Here is a 19,068-nt window from a genome sequence, read left to right as displayed (position 1 = left end):
AAATAACATAAAGCTCACAAGATCAGTTAATTTAAGGAGAATATATATAAGATGTTCTATAGGTGGCATATGACCCCTGAAAAACTATCAAAGATGAATACTGATGTATCAAATAAGTGTTGGAAATGGGAAACACAAATGGGAAGTTATTATCATATGTGGTGGTCGTGTGGGGTAGCGAAAAAATACTGGAAAAGAGTGCATGTTATGTTACAACAAATTCTGCTTTGTAAAGTACCACTAACCCCAGAATTGTTTCTATTAAGCATGATACCAGATAACATAGATAGGTCAAAGGAACATATAGTTATATATATTATTACAGCAGCCAGAATTATGTATGCAAGAAATTGGAAAAGTACGGCGTTGCCGGAACAAGAAGATCTGATGGAAAGGATATGGGAAATAGCCGAAATGGACATCTTATCGGAAGTTATGAAGGACCAATCCTTGCAAAGGGCAACAGAAAGATGGGACTTATTTTATAAATGGACTGAATTAACAGTTAGTAGCTGAATATATATAGTGAAATGAGAACCTTATACATAAGGCAGAAAAGAGTAAATAGAATGATTTTGGATTTGATATGGCAATAGGTATAGATTGGATATTAGTATGCTATGATTTCCCCTCTCCCTCACAAATCCCCTTCCCTCACAACCCTAACCCTCATGTTCCTATGTCACCCTTTATGTAAAAAATAAAATAAAATTATTTTTTTAAAAAAGAAAAAAAGATTCCACCCAGCAGCTATAGATGCACCAGCTACAAAGCCCAATCCATTGGGTTCTGTTGGTGGTCAACAGAAGACAAAATTGGAGGGGGAGAAGATGATGCATCTCTTCCTTGGACACTCCCTATGAGAAGGCAGACTCCTAGTTGTGTTTTCCTTGTTTAAAAATATATAGCTTTTAATGTGTTTGTTTCCATTTACACATTTTATGTGAGAGTCTGAGGGCTTCACCTGAGAAGCAGAAGACAAACTTACTAAATAAATAACAAGCACCTCTCATCTCAACATTTCTTTGACACCAATCTCTAGATTAAGCCACCAAACAACTTTCTTCCCCACCATTGAGAAGCCAAATGCCTGCTTGTCAAAGCAGACGGCTTCAGAGATGTCAGTGGAAAAGAAAGTAAGTTTACCCATACAAGACTTTCAGACAACTTTCAATAGCTTAAAACTCCAGTAATTAATTAGGTCTTTATTTACCGAGGGATTTGTAGCTGGAATGTTACAATTTGATGACTGGCTGCTCTGATGGAAATACATTACCCCTGCTGTGGTGCCTGATTTTTCAATAATGCTCCAAATGGCAAAGATCAACGAGGATTACAGTCACAAAAGATAAGTGGTAGGCAGATGGGTAAATGTCATATGAGTTGAACAAGTGGCCATCTGGCAATTAGGAAGTCATAGTTTCTTTAATGGAGTACTAAATCAACAAAGTCTTGGTTTCAGAGGCCACACATTCCTTCAGGGTTTTTTTAAACGTCTGTAGGTAAATTAATTGGCGATTGGCAACGTGGTGGTCACATACTACATGGGGGTTTTCTAAAAATCCTTAATTATTCCCTGTGTTTACAGGAAGGCACAGCCCAAAATAATGTTAAGAAGGACGGCAGATAATTAATTTACTTGTTATTGTTGCTTTGACTTATATACCACCCCATGGTGCTTGGAGCACTCTGGGCAGTTTACAACACAATTCTGCAAACAAAACTTGTCCCCCAAGCAAGCTGGGCATTTGTATAATAATTTTGTTAGGTAGAAGACAAGCAGGTTGCAGATGTTGAGAAATCAGGTGAAACCATTTTCCAAATAATGAGCCCCCCTCATTGTTTGGGAAGGGGGACATAGAAGGAACTTCACCGAGGAGTGGGAAAGCATTATGATTACACTTGGACATTCCCTGGGCAACAGCGTGTAGCCAGCAAAAGCCAGCTGCCCCCACCCAGTATAGCCTGCTCCCACTCCTCCTCAGTTTTCCCTATGATAAGTTTTGCAGTTTGTCCACCTCAGTGTGTAAAATGGAATAGGAATGTTGAGAAAAAATGAAAATGAAAATGAAAAACCCCAAAGAATGGCTAAACAATAAGACTTGTAGCTACTCTTACCTGTTACTCCCATTGTGCCTTCACCAAGCCATTTCTAGCAAAACTTGACCAACCAAACACAGCTCCACCATACATGTCTACCTTCTCCACTTGTGCAAGTGGTACAAACAATCTGATACCTAGCTATGTAAACATGATTTTGAAAAGAGGACAGCATTTGTTTGTTTGTTTGTTTGTTTGTTTCGACTTGGAGAATAATATTCTATTCCAATGGATGGTCAGTCTCTTTCCAATTTGTGCTAGTTTTGTATATTCATTAATAATTCCAGTTTATCGTATTTTATTGGGACGTGGCGGTGCTGTGGGCTAAACCTCAGAAGCTTGTGCTGCAAGGTCAGAAGACCAAGCAGTCGTAAGATCAAATCCACGCGACAGAGTGAGCTCCCATCGCTTGTCCCAGCTCCCGCCAACCTAGTGGTTCGAAAGCATGCAAATGCAAGTAGATAAATAGGGACCACCTCGGTGGGAAGGTAACAGCGTTCCGTGTCTAAGTCGCACTGGCCATGTGACCACGGAAGATTGTCTTTGGACAAAACGCTGGCTCTATGGCTTGGAAACGGGGATGAGCACCGCCCCCTAGAGTCAAACACGACTGGACAAAAATTGTCAAGGGGAACCTTTACCTTTACCTTTTATCGTATTTTATTGGCAATCTATTTCCTTTTTTTTAAGAATATGAAAATTGGCATCATTTTAAAACATATTCTTGTATGAAATTAAACCGTTGCAAACATTTACCCCTGAATATGCATTTTAATGTGTACCCAGCCAGAAGATAAATATTTTAAAAATTAAAATAATTTTAATTTTAAATTGCATGCATGAAATGAATCGTCTTCCCTTTTAAAAGAAACTTGTATCAACAAATTCAGAGAACTGGGGAAGAAAAGCGAAAGAAACCAAAACAAAGGATATCTGTGCACCAATTTACATATTACTTGGGAAAATAGAAATCAGGTTGATTTGCTGAGTTGTAGCCATTGGGGAATACTTTCGTATCCAGCAGATGCAAATGTTCTTTCATTCCTTAGTTCCTTTGTGCTTCATTTTATTTTTTTCAAATGAAACTTCTTTTTCTAAAGCTTCTATTTTTAATGCCATTGTTTCTTAGCTATTCAGAGGGGGAATAATTCATGATATTGCAAACAACAGCTAATCAGTCCAGGGCACAGTAGGCTGAGGCAAACCAGCAAATCATTCTTGCCAAAGCCTGAGCCTGTTGAGGATTAAATGAAGGAAATAACTAATCAGTGAATGTACTTCCAGGGCAAAGTGAATTCTGTTTCTATATATATTATAAATTGTACAGACATCAATTGTATACTTTGTGGATAATTACAAATCATAGATTCCATTTCAGAGGCCACCCTAGAGTTTTATGAAAACTTATGCCAATTCATGGAGAAGAATAGAAAGATCACTGCTTGCTAAATCATCCTAGATGACTGTAGTTATGTACAGTAGAACCCCATATCCACTGATTCACATATCCACAGTTTGAAAATCTTAAAAGAAAAAACCTAGAAATATATCTTTTATATTTTCCTGGAAATATGCATTTCCACTAAAGGGAGCCAGAGACGATGCTATATATAGTGTCTGCTGTAATCTGCGTTACTTAGCATCTGTGGGGGGAGGGGACTTAGAAGCAATCCCTTAGTGATACAGGTGTCCTATTGTACTATAAATGTTGCTATAATGGCCAAAATCCTATTGAATAAAAACTACATATAAGGCAATGACAAAACCTCTCCTCCCCCCATTTTGGCCTGTGATTCACTTCCTATTATCAGTCAATGAGAGGAAACATAAAAGACAGCCTGTTAACAAGCTAAGAAGCTTGTGTGATTGCCCTGAAGTGACTGGGCAGGACAATAGGAGTCTGACCAATGGATCCAGAAGGGAAAAAAACTGGAAAAGTCCCCTTAAGCTTTCTACAGGCATGCCAATTCCCCCCTCCCTCTAGAGAGCACTAGGTAACTTTATGAGCAAAATCAAACCAGAACAAAACAAAACAGATCCCAAGTTTTTTAAAGAAAAAATATTTAAAGGGTAGGTATGGTGGAGGGTACAAAAATGTCCCTGAGGTGGGTGCATTTATAATACAACTGAAAATATTAAGGCAACCCCCTAGAAATCATTATCCAGCTCATATTCTTTAACAAATACCATTTTATTGGTTTCCATATTTGCAGAATGATGATGTTTTCTTCTTTCATTAGAAATCACAAGTTGTCAAGTTGATTCTGACCGATGGTGGCCCTTTCAATGTTTTCCAGGTATAGAATCGTGATTTGCCATTGCCTTCTTCTGGAGATGCTCTGGGACTATGCACCATCCTCATGAGGAACTGTGCTCCCAACCCTGCTCTATGGCCAGAAATCCAACTTGCTGAGGTACATTAATTTAACAAGTTTTTATCATCTTTTAGATCTGTAAAAGTGAAATACTGTTGCTTATTACAGTAACTAGCACCACAGCAGGCCCTTTGAATCAATAGGGATTTAGTGAGTCAACTCCTCTGTAAATTCCATTGATTCAAATGAGCTTACTCTAGTTGTGACTTACTACACAAAGGTAAATTGCTACTAGAGTAGGCCCTTTGAATCAATGGAACTTACAGAGGATTTGACTCATTAAAATCCCTACAGATTCAATAGGCCTACTCTAGTTTGGCTTGCTACACTGAGCAAAAAGATTTCAGCCATTGTCTACTTCTCCTTTTTTCCATTAATAAGTGTAGCACAAGGTGTCTTATTTAATTTACATTATCCTGACTGAAGAAAATTGGTATAAAACAGTTAAAACATATAGGCTAAATCTAATTGTTAGCCACAAGCAGAGGAGACTCATTGGATGAAGAGAATGTATGTAAATTTTGACTTCAAAAGTTCCATTTGTTCAGTGGGTCTATTTTAGTCAACACAAGCAATTAGATTTAGCCTTATTATTTTAGTTCTGTCAACTTGTCAGGCTAGAGACGATGGCAATCTAAAATAAGAATCCTGCATCTTTGTATATCCACCTTTTCCCATTTATTGAGCAAACACTGAATATTTATTATTCAGCTTCTGAGTCAGAATGTTTTCCACACTCACAAATGTATGCTTCATGATATTTATAGTTCTTTTAAACTTGTTGCTCTTGCATGCTCTTAGATCTTTGCTCTACAAATCATTTTCCTCTGTTTTTTATTTTGTTTCTGAGGGCATGAATGATCCGTTGAAAAATCATAGATTGAAAATTTAATGAAAACAGATGATTGCATCATTATCAGATGCATCATGTAAATGTGTGCATGTTCCTATATAATTTGCTTTAATCTTTTTGGCAGAAAGGGAAAGATGATCATCACAAAAATGACTTCCAGTGTGGAATCATATTTGCTTGAGTTTTGGTATGGATTTACAAACCCATTTTGATTTAAGAACCTTTTTGAGACCTCATTAAATTTGTTATCCCTTTTCAGATAACCTAGGCAAACAGCATATTTATTTTATCAGCATACTATGCTTTCTGAACTGACATTATTATTTCATGACCAGTCATCATGCCATAAAAAATAAACACAAAACAAAACAAAAAACCCTACAGATCTCTAGTACACTTTGGTTTAGAGTTTCCTATCTCCTCAGATTCATCATTCTCTACTGACACATTAGTCATGAACAACTTTCCCTCTAATTTTCTGGAGTGCTGTGCAGGGCAGTGCCCCTTGCACATGGGGTTCCAGCTATAGCTGGAAACAAAAGGTGGCAATACTCACTTGGCTGTGCATGCCCAATGCAGCGGTGCACACCCACGTGGCTTAGAGACAACATTGGCCACCAATCTTTCTCTGAAGGCTGTTTTAGTAGTTTACTTCTCTTGCAAACCTCATTACGTCCTGGTCTCAGGTAATTGTAGCCTCAGCTTGAAGTCTTTCCTCAACACTCAGGCTCTCTGCCATTACAACTTCTTTGGACTTTTTCTAGCCATCTTTCAGGCAGTTCCTCACTTCTTTCTGATTCTCTTCTCTCAATGACTCCTTCATTCTCCCTATTGCCACACAAACTTTCCCTTATTTAGAACCTGTTTTCTCTGTCCAGAATGTTACAGCTGTTTGGTTTATTGATGGGTTGAAACCCATCTCCCCATCAGTTTTCTGGAGGAAAAGTCCATCACAGGTTACAAGCCACGATGGGGGTGTAGAATCTCCAGGCTTAGAAGGAAGGTACCTCCAAATGCCAGATGCAGGGGAGGGCTATCAGGAGACAGCTATCTAGTTGTCTCATGTGCTCCCAGAGGCATCTGGTGGGACCACTGTGAAATACAGGAAGCTAGACTAGATGGGCCCTTGGCCTGATCCAGCAGGGCTCTTCTTATGTTCTCATGTTCACTTGCTGACAAAAGCCACATTCAGCCATTGGCATTCCCATTTTTTAAAAGACAATTAGAATGCAAAGTTCTTTCTCCTCCAACTCTGCTTTGTTCACATAATGGTGGAGGCATCTGAAGAGGAGAGATTCTTGCTCACTTGCAGGCAAGCAAATCATGCCATTACTTTCCTTACTGTCCAATGATACAAGTCTGAAACTAGTGTCAATTGAGTCAAACCAGAACATATGGCCTTGTGTGAGTGTGTGTTTCATGATGCCACCAGGTAGTAGTATTTTGTTACTCCACATTGTTCCAATTTGCACAATACAGTCTACTCAGTGGACCATAATAGTGCCTTGATTTGTGCTGTTCCATGCAGTTTGTGTGTGACTCCCACATGGTGATATTTCCATGAGTATCTCTTTGTGGTGGTCACCTCGCCAACCCTCCGTAGTTCTGTATTGATCCTCCCTGGTTCTGTTTTTGTTTCATACAAAACAACAACAAAAACCTTCACATTTCTCATTTTTTTCCATCTGTCTTCCCACCCAATATCTCGCCTCCCTGTAGGGTTTCATCAGTGATCAGAAACTTCAACAATTCACAATTCGAAATGATGACTTTGTCCATTGTGATATCACTATATCTGCTCTCTCTCTTTAATTTCTTTTTTACAATACAAGGATCAGGTGTTTTAATATCAGTATCTTGAATATCATTGTTCCTTTTGTGTGCACACATTGGAATGGAGCAGTGATGGTGTGATGGGTGGAATAAGAGGAGTTGGGAGATCTGGGTGGACTCATGGCATACTGAGCAGAAAGCATTAAGCGCTAGGAACAAGATGCTAGGAGACAATCCCAGGTATGTGGACAAGAGGTACTAATACATGCCAGTACATTCACCAACAAATATGTACCAACATCTGGATACAAATACCAGGCAGATCTGCTCAAAACCTTAAGCCAGTTTAAGAAACTGGAAGAATACAGAAGGGCAATGGACAGTGCTCCTATATCAAGGAGTTCTCAGTACATTTGGCCATAATTCTGTTTGATGTATTTTGCAGTCTCGAAGTGCAATGAAGAAAAACACTGTGTTCCCAAGGCTGTTCTGAAATAGCTCAGAATGACTACATATCACTGCACATCTGAAGATAAAAACAAGGTCTGGTTCCAAGAGAATGTGAAGCTCTATTTGTGGGGTTCTTTACCCCCCCTTTCCTGTAATGAGTTGATTCTTAATGGGGGAAAAACATTAGTTTCCCCATAATGAGGCCGACAACAGGGAGAACAGTCCATAAAAGGTGTCCCTGCTTTCACCTTCTCTTGCGTAGAGGATGCAACTTATCTGTTCACCTGTGGGCCCAGTGTGAGTTTAGCTGGCTGCTGCAGGGCTGAATAGTAAATTTTGGGCCACATCATCTGATTGGTGTATTGCACAAAACATGAGTAGGGAGTTTTTTTGCTATCCTGCACTGGTTGTTCACAGGACACTGGGGGTGAATCAAGTGTGGATGGTTTTAAATAGGTCACACCAGCAGGTAGTGTGGGAGAAGCCAATTAGCTGTGAGATTCAAATGGGCACCTGAGTGGGTGCTAACCCATGCAATGTCCCTGTTTCACAAATCATGAGATTCCATTGCTTGGGTGGGAAATGTTCAGGGGGCAAACCCTGGCTGTCGCTCACCTAACGTCATGAGGCTGAGGCAGCAGTGGCCTGGGATGGTCGCCCAGTGTTTACCAGCTGGAAACAGGCTGTAAGTTTTTTGTTTGTTTGTTTGTTTGTTTTGTTTTGTTTTGTTTTTTTTGAAACCTTTATTGGCATGCTGCATAAATAAAACGATAAAACAATAAAATACCGGGGAAAAATTCATTACTGGGGGGAGGAGGAACCAGAACATCAAAGTTGGAGCCCCTCATTTTGGGGGAACATGTTGCGGCGTCTCTGGATAATGGCCTGGACGTATCTAGCGGTTGATAGAGTGACTTCCTTACTAAGGTCACCTAGAAGGTATTGTATTTTCCTCAGGTCTGCCCATCCGGAAAGAAGGGGGAGAAAGACCATCTGATGTGACAGGCGGATATCCTTGTACAGTGTACAATAAAATAGCATGTGCTGCAGGGATTCAGTCTTTCCCTGCCCACATGGGCAAACTCTCAATTCTGTTGGTAAGCCCCTATACCTGCCCTGCGCTAGGCTTGATGGTAATATGTTACATCTAGCGAGGGTGAATGCCCAGCGGTCTTGTGGCTGTTCTAGAAGATGAAGGTAGTTGGGTCTGCGTCCGAGGGTGAGAGGTAGCTGAAAATACAGCGGAGAGCAGACTTTCAGGGCCGCGCTAAACAGCGTTTGCCCTTCTATGTCCAAGACCCTGTTTTTGATGGTTTGGAAGACCCTAGAGGGGGGTATTGAACCCATTAGGTCTGGTGACAGCCCTAGGGTCTTGATTTTCTTTAAGAAAAGGGCCAGGCCTTTGGGTAACAAACTGTCAGCAAGCAGGGCTTGAAGCAGGGTGTCCTTAGGGGAGAGAAAACAGATTTTGACCCAGTATTTTAGGAAACTGAGCCAGGCCCTAGTTTCAATTCTCTGTTGACCGCATTCAAGACATAGGGCAGCATATGGAACACAGTGGGGAAGGCCTAAGATTTTGTATAGAAATACAGATTGGACTCTCTCCACGGAGCTGTGTAGTGAAGACATCCAGATGGGGACGCCGTATAAGAGCTGTGAGACTGATTTCGAGTTGAAGATCTGGAGGGCAGCGGGGATGTAGCCATGGCCCCAGGTGTGGTGGAAACGTAGAATGGCTTGTGCCGAGAGCTTGGCAGACTTAGTTGCTGCCCGTTGGTGAGTTGTCCAAGAGTGACGGTAGTGAAAGAAAACGCCCAAATACTTGAACTCTCTGACCTGCTGGATAGATTTCCCATGGAAGGACCATGGGAAAGATTTCCATGCCTTGCCAAAGACTATGATTTTGGTTTTCTCGAAGTTTAATTGAAGGTTATTGAGTGATAAATAGTCAAGGCAGCAGGTAATAAGCCGCTTTAGGCCGACCCTTGTACGGGAAAGAAGGACCATGTCATCCGCGTACAGTAGAATCGGTGTCTGTAGATGGCCTAGTTTGGGGCTGTGTCCGATGATATTGCGTAGAAGTGGGGCGAGGTCATTGATAAATAAATTGAACAGGGTGGGGGCCAGGACGCAGCCTTGCTTCACTCCTCTGTTGGCGAGAATGGGGTTGGAAAGAGCCCCTTTCGACGAAATTTTTATACGGCATGTGGAGCCTGCGTGCAATTTTTGAATTAGAAATAGGAGCCTCCTATCCATACCCAGCCTAGCGAGCTTTAGCCATAAGATATCTCTATTGATGGAGTCGAAGGCCCCTTTTAGGTCTAAGAAGGCTGCGTAGAGGCGGGTATTGGGTTGTGAGGCGTATTTGGAGATCATGTGGGATAGGATCAGGCAGTGGTCTAGTGTAGACTTTCCCGCCTTGAAACCCGCTTGTTCGGGTCCCAGGATGTCTTGATCTAGTAGCCAATCTTGAAGTTTGTGAAGTAGGTGACTGGCGTACATCTTCCCAATAATGTCGAGCAGACTTATAGGTCTATAGTTGTTTGGGGATTTCTTGTCGCCCTTCTTGTAAATCGGAATTACTATAGCCTGTGTCCACGTCCTAGGCATCATACCGGATTTGTTGACGGCGGTGAACAGGGCAGCGAGCACCGGCGCCCACCACTCGGTATAGGCCTGTAGCAATTCCGAAGGGAGGGCGTCGGGGCCTGGGGCCTTTCCAGTTCTAAGTTGGCCTATGAGTTTTGTTATTTGGCTAGTTGTGACTGGTGCCCAGTCTGGAAAGTCGCAAGGTGGGGGCGGTTCAGTTGGCACTGTGGGCTTGCAGCTGTCGTGAAAAGTGGCCAAGAAATGATGTTCCCACGTCTCGGCTGGTATATGGGGGAGGTCCTGTGAGGTCTTCTTAAAGATGAAGGAACCAGAAACTACATCCCAGAATTTTTTGTTATTGCCTGAATTAATCGCCTCGACTAGATAGGACCATCGAACCATTGCAGAGCGATGCTGGAGTTTCTTAATGGCTGACCTGAGGTGGGTTTTCAGCTCAAAGTACTGGGAGGGGAGCTTGAGGGCCTTAGAGGATCTGTAGTTGTTATAGATCCTCCTCATGTCCTGCTTCAGGGCGATACAGTCCTTGTCTAATCTAGGGCCTGTGGCCGAGGTCAGTCTTTTCTGAAGTTGTTGGGGGGGCCGCCCGAGGCTAGCTGCTATGGAGTCTATTAAGTTCTCGACTCCTTGGATGAGGTCTTCAGGCTTTGATGAAGATAGCCAGTTGAGGGAGCCTTGCGGTGTCGTCTCTGGATTGATTGTTTTTTCGAAGTATTGTTTGGTTCTGTGATTCCATTGGATTCTGGGCAGGATCGCTGAGGGCTCCTCGGGGTCCGGGTTGGTCAAGGGTGTCGAGTCTGGATTGGGGGCAAGGCTGCAGCATAAGGGGAGATGATCGCTGGCTAGAAGCTCACCCACTCGGAACAAATGGGCACCTGAGTGGGTGCTAACCCATGCAATGTCCCTGTTTCACAAATCATGAGATTCCATTGCTTGGGTGGGAAATGTTCAGGGGGCAAACCCTGGCTGTCGCTCACCTAACGTCATGAGGCTGAGGCAGCAGTGGCCTGGGATGGTCGCCCTGTGTTTACCAGCTGGAAACAGGCTGTAAGTATGAAAGCATAGATTCAGGGCTTCAGACTCACCCAATTAGGGCAGGAGGGGGTGTTGAAAGATTGCTGGATCCACACTATGGTAGGCTTCTGTGCAGGAATTGGGTAGTACAATTTAAATGTTAGCTAAACTCATTTTTAGAGATGGGGGTTGTGATGGACAGTCCAAATGTCACATCTGTCCATCACGTTAGAACCCTGATGTGGGAGCCAATGATAGGATAGGAGGGCGGAACCAAGGAGGAGAAGAAAAAAAGGAGGGCAGTTGGAATCAGTTAGGGTGGACAGTTAGGAAATGTTAGGACAGGGGAAGAGTTAGAGAAGAAGGATAGGAATACATAGAGGGATAGATAGACAGGGAAGATAGGATTTAAAAGAGAACACTTGGAAAGTTAATGCATGAGAGAACTGAAAGAAGTGAAAGTTAGAAGAACATATGTGTAAAGCAAAAGAAGTTTAATGAATTACAACTACAATACCATCCATGATTTTCTTTGTGTGTTTCACCTGCTAATCTTTAAATAAACATAGTTATATTTGACATCAGAGATTCAGTGTTCATAATTGGTAATTGAGAAAGAAATCCTCTGGTGGCAGCAGAATTAGAGAGAAAAGGAACAGTCATATCCAAAGGCAAATCTGTCTGTTAGGGAAAGCAAACAGAAGAGCTGGGGTGTGCATTCGTATACAAATGTGAACACCCCCATCTCTACCCATTTTATGTGTCTCACCTGATTATTCCAGGAATGTGTGAGCAAAGTGGTGTCTGCTCAAACCTGCCGAGAGCCCTAAGACAATATTTTGCCAGAATAGAAGAACAGTACAAGAGCATGTGTGGGAGGGTGGATTATGTTACCAGAAAAGCTTCAGAAGTGGAACAGCTTGAAAACTAGTTCACAGGTCTAACCATTGAGAAACAGTTCAGATATGAGTTCCTGTTTTAGCAGTATGCACCAAGTAAACCAGATAATATAGCATAAAAGTGGGGTGCTACTGCAACCTCAAGACATCATGTTGTCTGGATGGAAACATCTATTTGGTCAAGTAGCCTTGCACACCATGAGGAGACTAGCTGGGTTACAGTGTGGTGACAACATCGAGAGAACCAGAAGCCTAACTTATGTTGGCACCATTCAACAGGGGAAAAAAAACATTTCTTAGACTTCCTTGTTACTTCTGTATTGTAACAACAAATAAGACAGACAGATGTGTGGAAAATTTGCTTGCAAAGAGCACCAGTATGCTACAGTGGCACACTCTGGTTGTCTGTGCAGTTCCTGTCACAAAACAGAAGTCCATCATTGACAGACATTTCTCTCAGCACAGTATTTTAATACTTAGACAGAGAATTGTCCTGTTGTACCATCCATACAATGTCTTCTACCCAATGAATAACAACAGCTGTTTTCCTTCCATGTTTGAGTTTGTTCCTTCATTTTTGTATTCCAATTTTTAAAAATATTTTTAATTGAAAAAAATAATAGTACTATTTGTAAGACTTGAAAATAATGTTGGTTTCACATTTTGCAACTAAGGAGGGCTGACAGCTACTCAAAACAAACATATCTACCTCATATGAACATCTGTTTTTCTGCTCTGAGTGTCTGGGTATTGTGGATTCCCTTTATTCTGCAACTGCAAACGCTGCTGTAGAGATGGGGATTTTTTTTATACTGCATAGTATACTGAAATTCCCATGGCTTGCAAAATACCCAGATGCCACTCAGAGCAAGTTTTTAGAAATCCAACTGTATGAGAATTGCTCATATTTGGGAATTTGTGACATATTTGCAAATGTTCAGGTACTTGTATTTAACACTGTGACACCTGATGAAATATGACATAGAAAACATAAAATGATAAAGTAGGGAACTGTGCAGAAGATACTAAGGTCTAGCTCTACTATTAAAATAGAACACAGTGTGGTGAGGCCATTCCAGTCTGCAGATTTCCAATGTCACAAAAGCACAACAAATCATCAATTATTTATTCTGGAAATGGGGGAGGGGGCGATTTGTGGGATAATCTGTCTCATGTGCCACAAAGACTTGTCTATCTTTGGGTACTATGCCCTTGAATTTCAGAGTGTAGGAGCTATCAGTTGTAGGGCCTTCTTTGTGGTTACTCTCTGGCTGTGGAATTCTCTTCTAAGTGAGGCTCATTTGCTCCTCCCATTGTTGTTTCACTGGCAGGCAGTGTTGGAAAGCAATTAAGGAAAATATATTTACTACATTGTTGCTGTGCTTTTTGTTGTTGTTGTTTTAACTAAAATATGCATTCTTAACTTGCTTTTAAATTTAGTACTGCTTTAATGTTATAATTCAGTTAATTATGTTTAAACTTGATATCCATTTGTCTGTTTTTATCTATACTTGTGTTTGTCTCTCTTTATCTGTCCCTGTTTCCATTTTCTGTGACATATTTTGGAATACAAACTGTGAGGAAAAATGGATATTCATCAAATTTTTTAAATAACTGTTTTTTTTCTTCTTCAGTGAGTTCTGGATGCATTTGAAAATTAAATTCAACCCACCACCAGAAAAAGAGGAATTGGAATAGGAGGAACACATAATATATTTTTTATTTTAGTCTATTTACCCTATTTTTCAGCCAACAGACTTCCAAAGCAGCTAACATTTTTTAAAAAATCAAGAAAAATATAAGCAAAAACATTCATAACAATCAGCTAATGAAATACAAAAGTGAAGCAGAAGTAAATGTGTTGACCTAACCTAATTTTAGCTAGAAAACTGTCAGTGCCTGAACAACACTGTAAAAAGGTAATAATATTGGAGTAAACTATATAATAAAGGATATTCATTTTACAGTAATCAGAACTTTATGTGGGAGTCTAACTGTAGCAGTACAATCAGAATGATTATTAAAAATACAGGAAAGATGAATGATGATAGAAAATAGCTACTAATCATATTGGCTCTTGTTTGATTTCGGGCAGATCCAGTCATTTGCCTAACAGCATTCCATTTTCACTGGAAATCATACCTGCTGTGTCAAGGGCAAACATATGGTTAACACAGGACCCCCACAGAATTCTGATGCAGAACACAAACATGGTTAAAATACAGGAGGATTCATCTAGTGATGAAATAAGGTTCATCTGCTTTGTAATGGTGACATAGGACCAACTTCATAGATGCTCATTTCTCTTTATACAGATTTGGGCCTGAAAGGGGAACTCAGGTATATGAACAATGTGTGGGAAACAAGTTGTAAGCAAACATAGATTAATTGGAACAGTTCCACAAAGTCATGAGCTAGTACTGTGTGTTACAGACTACCATGTTCCCCCCTAAAATAAGACAGGGTCTTATATTAATTTTTGCTCCAAAAAACACATTAGGGCTTATTTTTAGGGGATATTTCATTTTTTTCGTGTACAGCAATCTACATTTATTCAAATACAGTCATGTCATCTTCTTCTGGTTGCTGCACAATGGTGGAGGGCAGGGTTTCACTTAACTAGGGCTTATTTTTGGGGTAGGGCTTATATTATGAGCATCCTGAAAAATCATATTTTAGGGCTTATTTAGGTCCTATTTTCAGGGAAACAGGGTAGACTTAGCATGGATATGGAAGTCCCTCAGGACAGCAAAGGAAAAAGTGGAGTATTCCAGCAATACCCCTGTGCCCCAGTCTGTCATTCCTTAAGGGATAAGCAGTAGCAATACATTTTATGTCTGGGAACAACAATTAATTATCTATCTTTATCTTTCTTTGCTACTAAGCTCTGGCTTTTCTGGGTCATTTCCTTCTCCCCCACCTCAATATTCTCAAGAAACTGTGCCTGACTCTACTTCCCCCCCCCACACACACACACACACACTTGCATTCATAGAAAATGCAACCATCGCATAAGGGGAAGATTATCATTTGCTTAGAAATAGAACAATTATTCCATTATAGTTCACCTCAAAGCCTTCCAGTACACTAATTTAAAACCATGTAGGACAGGCTGCCAGACACTGAGTTAACAAAAGCTGCAGAGAAAATGGAATTTCTACTTAAGGGACCTTTTTCTTTTTTTCTTTTTCTTTTTAAAAGGGCAATCAGAGCAAATATGCTGAAATAATTAAATACATACTTTACAAATGAAATAAAAGTTCTTGGCATAAATAACTGGCCCTAGACTATTTCATCCAATCTCAAAAAAAAAAAAAAAAAAAAAAACCAACAACATGCCATTGCATTATCTAGACCTGAATATGCAGGAAGTGATGTCTGTAAAGATTTGCTACTGGTTTTGCTAACTGTGAACAAAGCCAGTTGCCCTTTCTCTTCCAAAAGGAGGCGGTTGCTTGCAGAGATCATTCCATTTCAAAATTACCATTTTCATGAAATCCATCAGGCAGAGTATTGAGTCACAGTTTGAAAATAAGGAATAAAAATCTCTTTGGATATTATACTGCAGGTGACATTGTCCCTGGGGGCCTTTCCAGCCCCTTCCCGAGTGTGACTGAATGGCAGTGAGATTTCCAACATGTTTTTCGCTATCTTCTGGAGCAGCATCCACCTGCCCATTTATAAAGATAGGCAAAGTAAAATAAAATAAATCATCTCACTTGTCCATTTTGTAATGTGCAAATATTACTAGGCGTCACCCACCCCAGAATCCTGAGAATTTCTCCCTTTACATATCTCCATCACTCTTTCCACCAGGTTGCATCCAAGAGCAACCTGGCAAAAGTAAGAATGGTTAGAATCATCCAGCTCCACTTCATGTACATGTCTGTATCCTAACAAGTGCATTTGCTCTTCCCTCTTCACTTAAAACAACACTGGCTTTATATATGTAGCTCTTTGTCCATACATTTCTCTTTGGGTATGCATGCATGCATAGAGAGAGAGAGCCAGAGAGCCAGAGATCCTATGCAGGCCTCGCTTGCTCATGGTTGGAGCTAAAGGGGGAGGAATGGGAATGTGGCCAAATATGTAAGTCCTGCCCCAGTATTGTGTAGCTTTACTATTCAACATAAAGGTCTCCTTGATCTCTCCCTTTCTTTTGTCCCTCTGTAAGAGTTCTATAAATGCATTTGGCCTGAAATGTGAGCATTCCTGTGAACGTGAACTCTGACATGACCCGACTCCTGACCATGGAATCTTCCTGCCAAGCTATATACACACATCCCCTACCTCACTGTAATTCTACATGCCAGCAGGTCTGCATAGGGGTATGTATGTATGTATGTATGTATGTATGTATGTATGTATGTATGTATGTATGTATGTATGTATGTATGTATGTATGTATGTATGTATGTATGTATGTATGTATGTATGTATGTGTGTGTGTGTGTGTGTGTGTGTGCGTGCGTGCGTGTGTGCGTGTGCGTGTGCGTGTGCGTGTGCGTGTGCGTGTGCGCGCGAGCGCGCGTGACCCTATCTCGACATGGGGGTGCTCACTACCTTGGCGCATACGCTCGTAATCTCAAGATTAGATCACTGTAACGTGCTCTACGTGGGGCTGCCTTTGAGCAGGTAGTGCAGAATGCGGCGGCCAGGCTCCTTACAGGAGTGAGAAAATATCAACACATCTCTTCAAAGCTGGCCGCATTGCATTGGCTGCCCATCTGTTTCCGTGTCAACTTCAAAGTTTTAATGTTTAGGACCTCGATATTTGGCGGAACGCCTCCTCCCAACAAGGCCTACCCGGATCACCCGTGCAAGTCAGGAGGTGAGGCTGAGGAGCCTGACACCGAGAGAGGCCCGGAAGGAGAAGACACGAAACCGGGCCTTCTTGGCGGTGGCTCCTCGCCTCTGGAACAATCTCCCTCCAGAGATTCGCGCGGCCCCCACGCTGGGCACCTTTAAAACCCAATTTAAAACATGGCTGTTTATTCAGGCCTTCCCTCCAGCCAACTCTTGATTTTTTCTTACTTTTCCTTTTTATTTTTACTGCTGTTCTTGTTTGATTATTATGTATTTGTCTATGTTTTATTATTTGATTTTATATTTGGAAGCCGCCTAGAGTGGTCCGGTGGGCCAGATAGGCGGGGTATAAATAAAATAAAATAAAATAAAATAAAATAAATATTTATTTATTTATTTATTTATTTATTTATTTATTTATTTATTTATTTATTTATTTATTTATTTATTTATTTATTTATTTATTTATTTATTTATTTATTTATTTATTTATTATTTGAATTCTACCCCACCCCTCTAGACAGAGTCTACTTCGGGTGGCTTACAAACAGTTATAAAACATCATAAAAATAATCATCATAAAACAATTACCTAATAAACTGATTTTAGATGAATTCTCTAGTGATGAGCAATTCTGTCAGTTTCACTTTCTCCCACATTTTAATTTTACAAATGTTAATCAGTTATAATTTTTTTAAAAAGAGAGTAACTTCAATGAGATTTTCATTACCAGCAACTCATGCTCCAAGCAGTTGAGGTAATTGTGCCCTGGTCAGTGGATGGGAGAATGAAATGGGTAAGAATTCAGGAGCCCTGATTTTCACACAACCCTACATTCATGCATTATATGTAAAACAGATGCATGCACATTTAACTCTTGAACAAGAAATGAGAGATCAACAATAGCTGCATTCAGTGGGACACCCTACAACTGAGCAAATCCATCAGCTGCCATAGCACCATGTATGCCATTCGAGAAAAAGAGACCAGCTTTCAAAAAGGGGTTTTTACTCAACCAGTTTTCCACAGGAAAATTAAGACTGTTACATTTTGCTTCAAATCTACTTATAGACTTATGCAAGTTGTGTCCTATCAAGCTTAATACTACTCACTCTAGCTACATATTATGGCTCACCTAGTGCTTGATATTAATCTCTCTCTGTGTGTTGTGTGTGTCTGTCTCTGTCTCTCTCTCTCTCTCTCACACACACACACACACACATTTACTTTTGCTGCTCCAGGCAATAGTAAAGCCAGGCACCTGATATAGGCAAGGAGATAGAAGGTAAAAGAGCTCCAATACCAATCCTATCCTTAGATAGGATATATTCACCATTCTATTGACAAACGGCTTTTGTCAGGCATGTAGAGATAAGATTTAACTGACAAAATTGGCTGCAGAAAGTCTTTTTCTTGGCCCTGAAACTTCTAATAGCCACATGGTCAGTCTCTGAAGAGGTGAGGAGCAAATGGGATATAAACTAAATGTGCAGTTGATGAGAATTTAATGTCATGTTTAAATTGCAGCCTGTTCAGCTTCTGCTTTTAACACTCCCTGCCACCATCACATAATAATACTGAACTCAGACTTCCCACATGAGTACAAGCTGATGTGAGTGGAGAGTGCCTGTTAAGATGGTTGAGAGGTCAGATGAAAGCATTCTATGGGATGAAATAATACATATTAAGTCAGTTTAATATAGCAATGTCCTTATGCATCAAGTTACCCCTGGTCCCCTTCCAGGCATCTGATGGTTGAGGAAGCACATTTAATCTTGAAATAGAAATAGAGGATTTCCTTTTTAAAAACACTATGTACATTTTCTTGACTCTTCTTCCCCTCTCTTACATGTGATTGATACATTTTAACAAGTCACGGTCATAGCCATGGTTTACACCAGAGATGCTCAATGTGAGGCCCTTCAGGTGTTCTGGAACAACAACTCCCCTCAACCCTAAGTAAAAATAGTTACACATGGGAGATGATGAAAGTTTAATATCTGCGGGGTCTCAAGGCCCCTAAGTTGGAAACACATATTATTATTATTATTATTTATTTAATTTATATCCCGCCTATCTAGTCGTGGTGGACTACTCTAGACAGTTTTCTAGTCTTGTAACTGAATGACTTTCCTTAATAGACCTTGAGAACTGAAATTCCGTTTCAGTGTCTTCAGCAGTTAATCATGAA

Source organism: Pogona vitticeps, chromosome 3 (assembly GCF_051106095.1).
Source record: "Pogona vitticeps strain Pit_001003342236 chromosome 3, PviZW2.1, whole genome shotgun sequence".
NCBI lineage: Eukaryota > Metazoa > Chordata > Lepidosauria > Squamata > Agamidae > Pogona > Pogona vitticeps.
The sequence above is the reverse complement of the archived record's forward strand: the minus strand, read 5'-3'. Positions refer to the sequence as shown.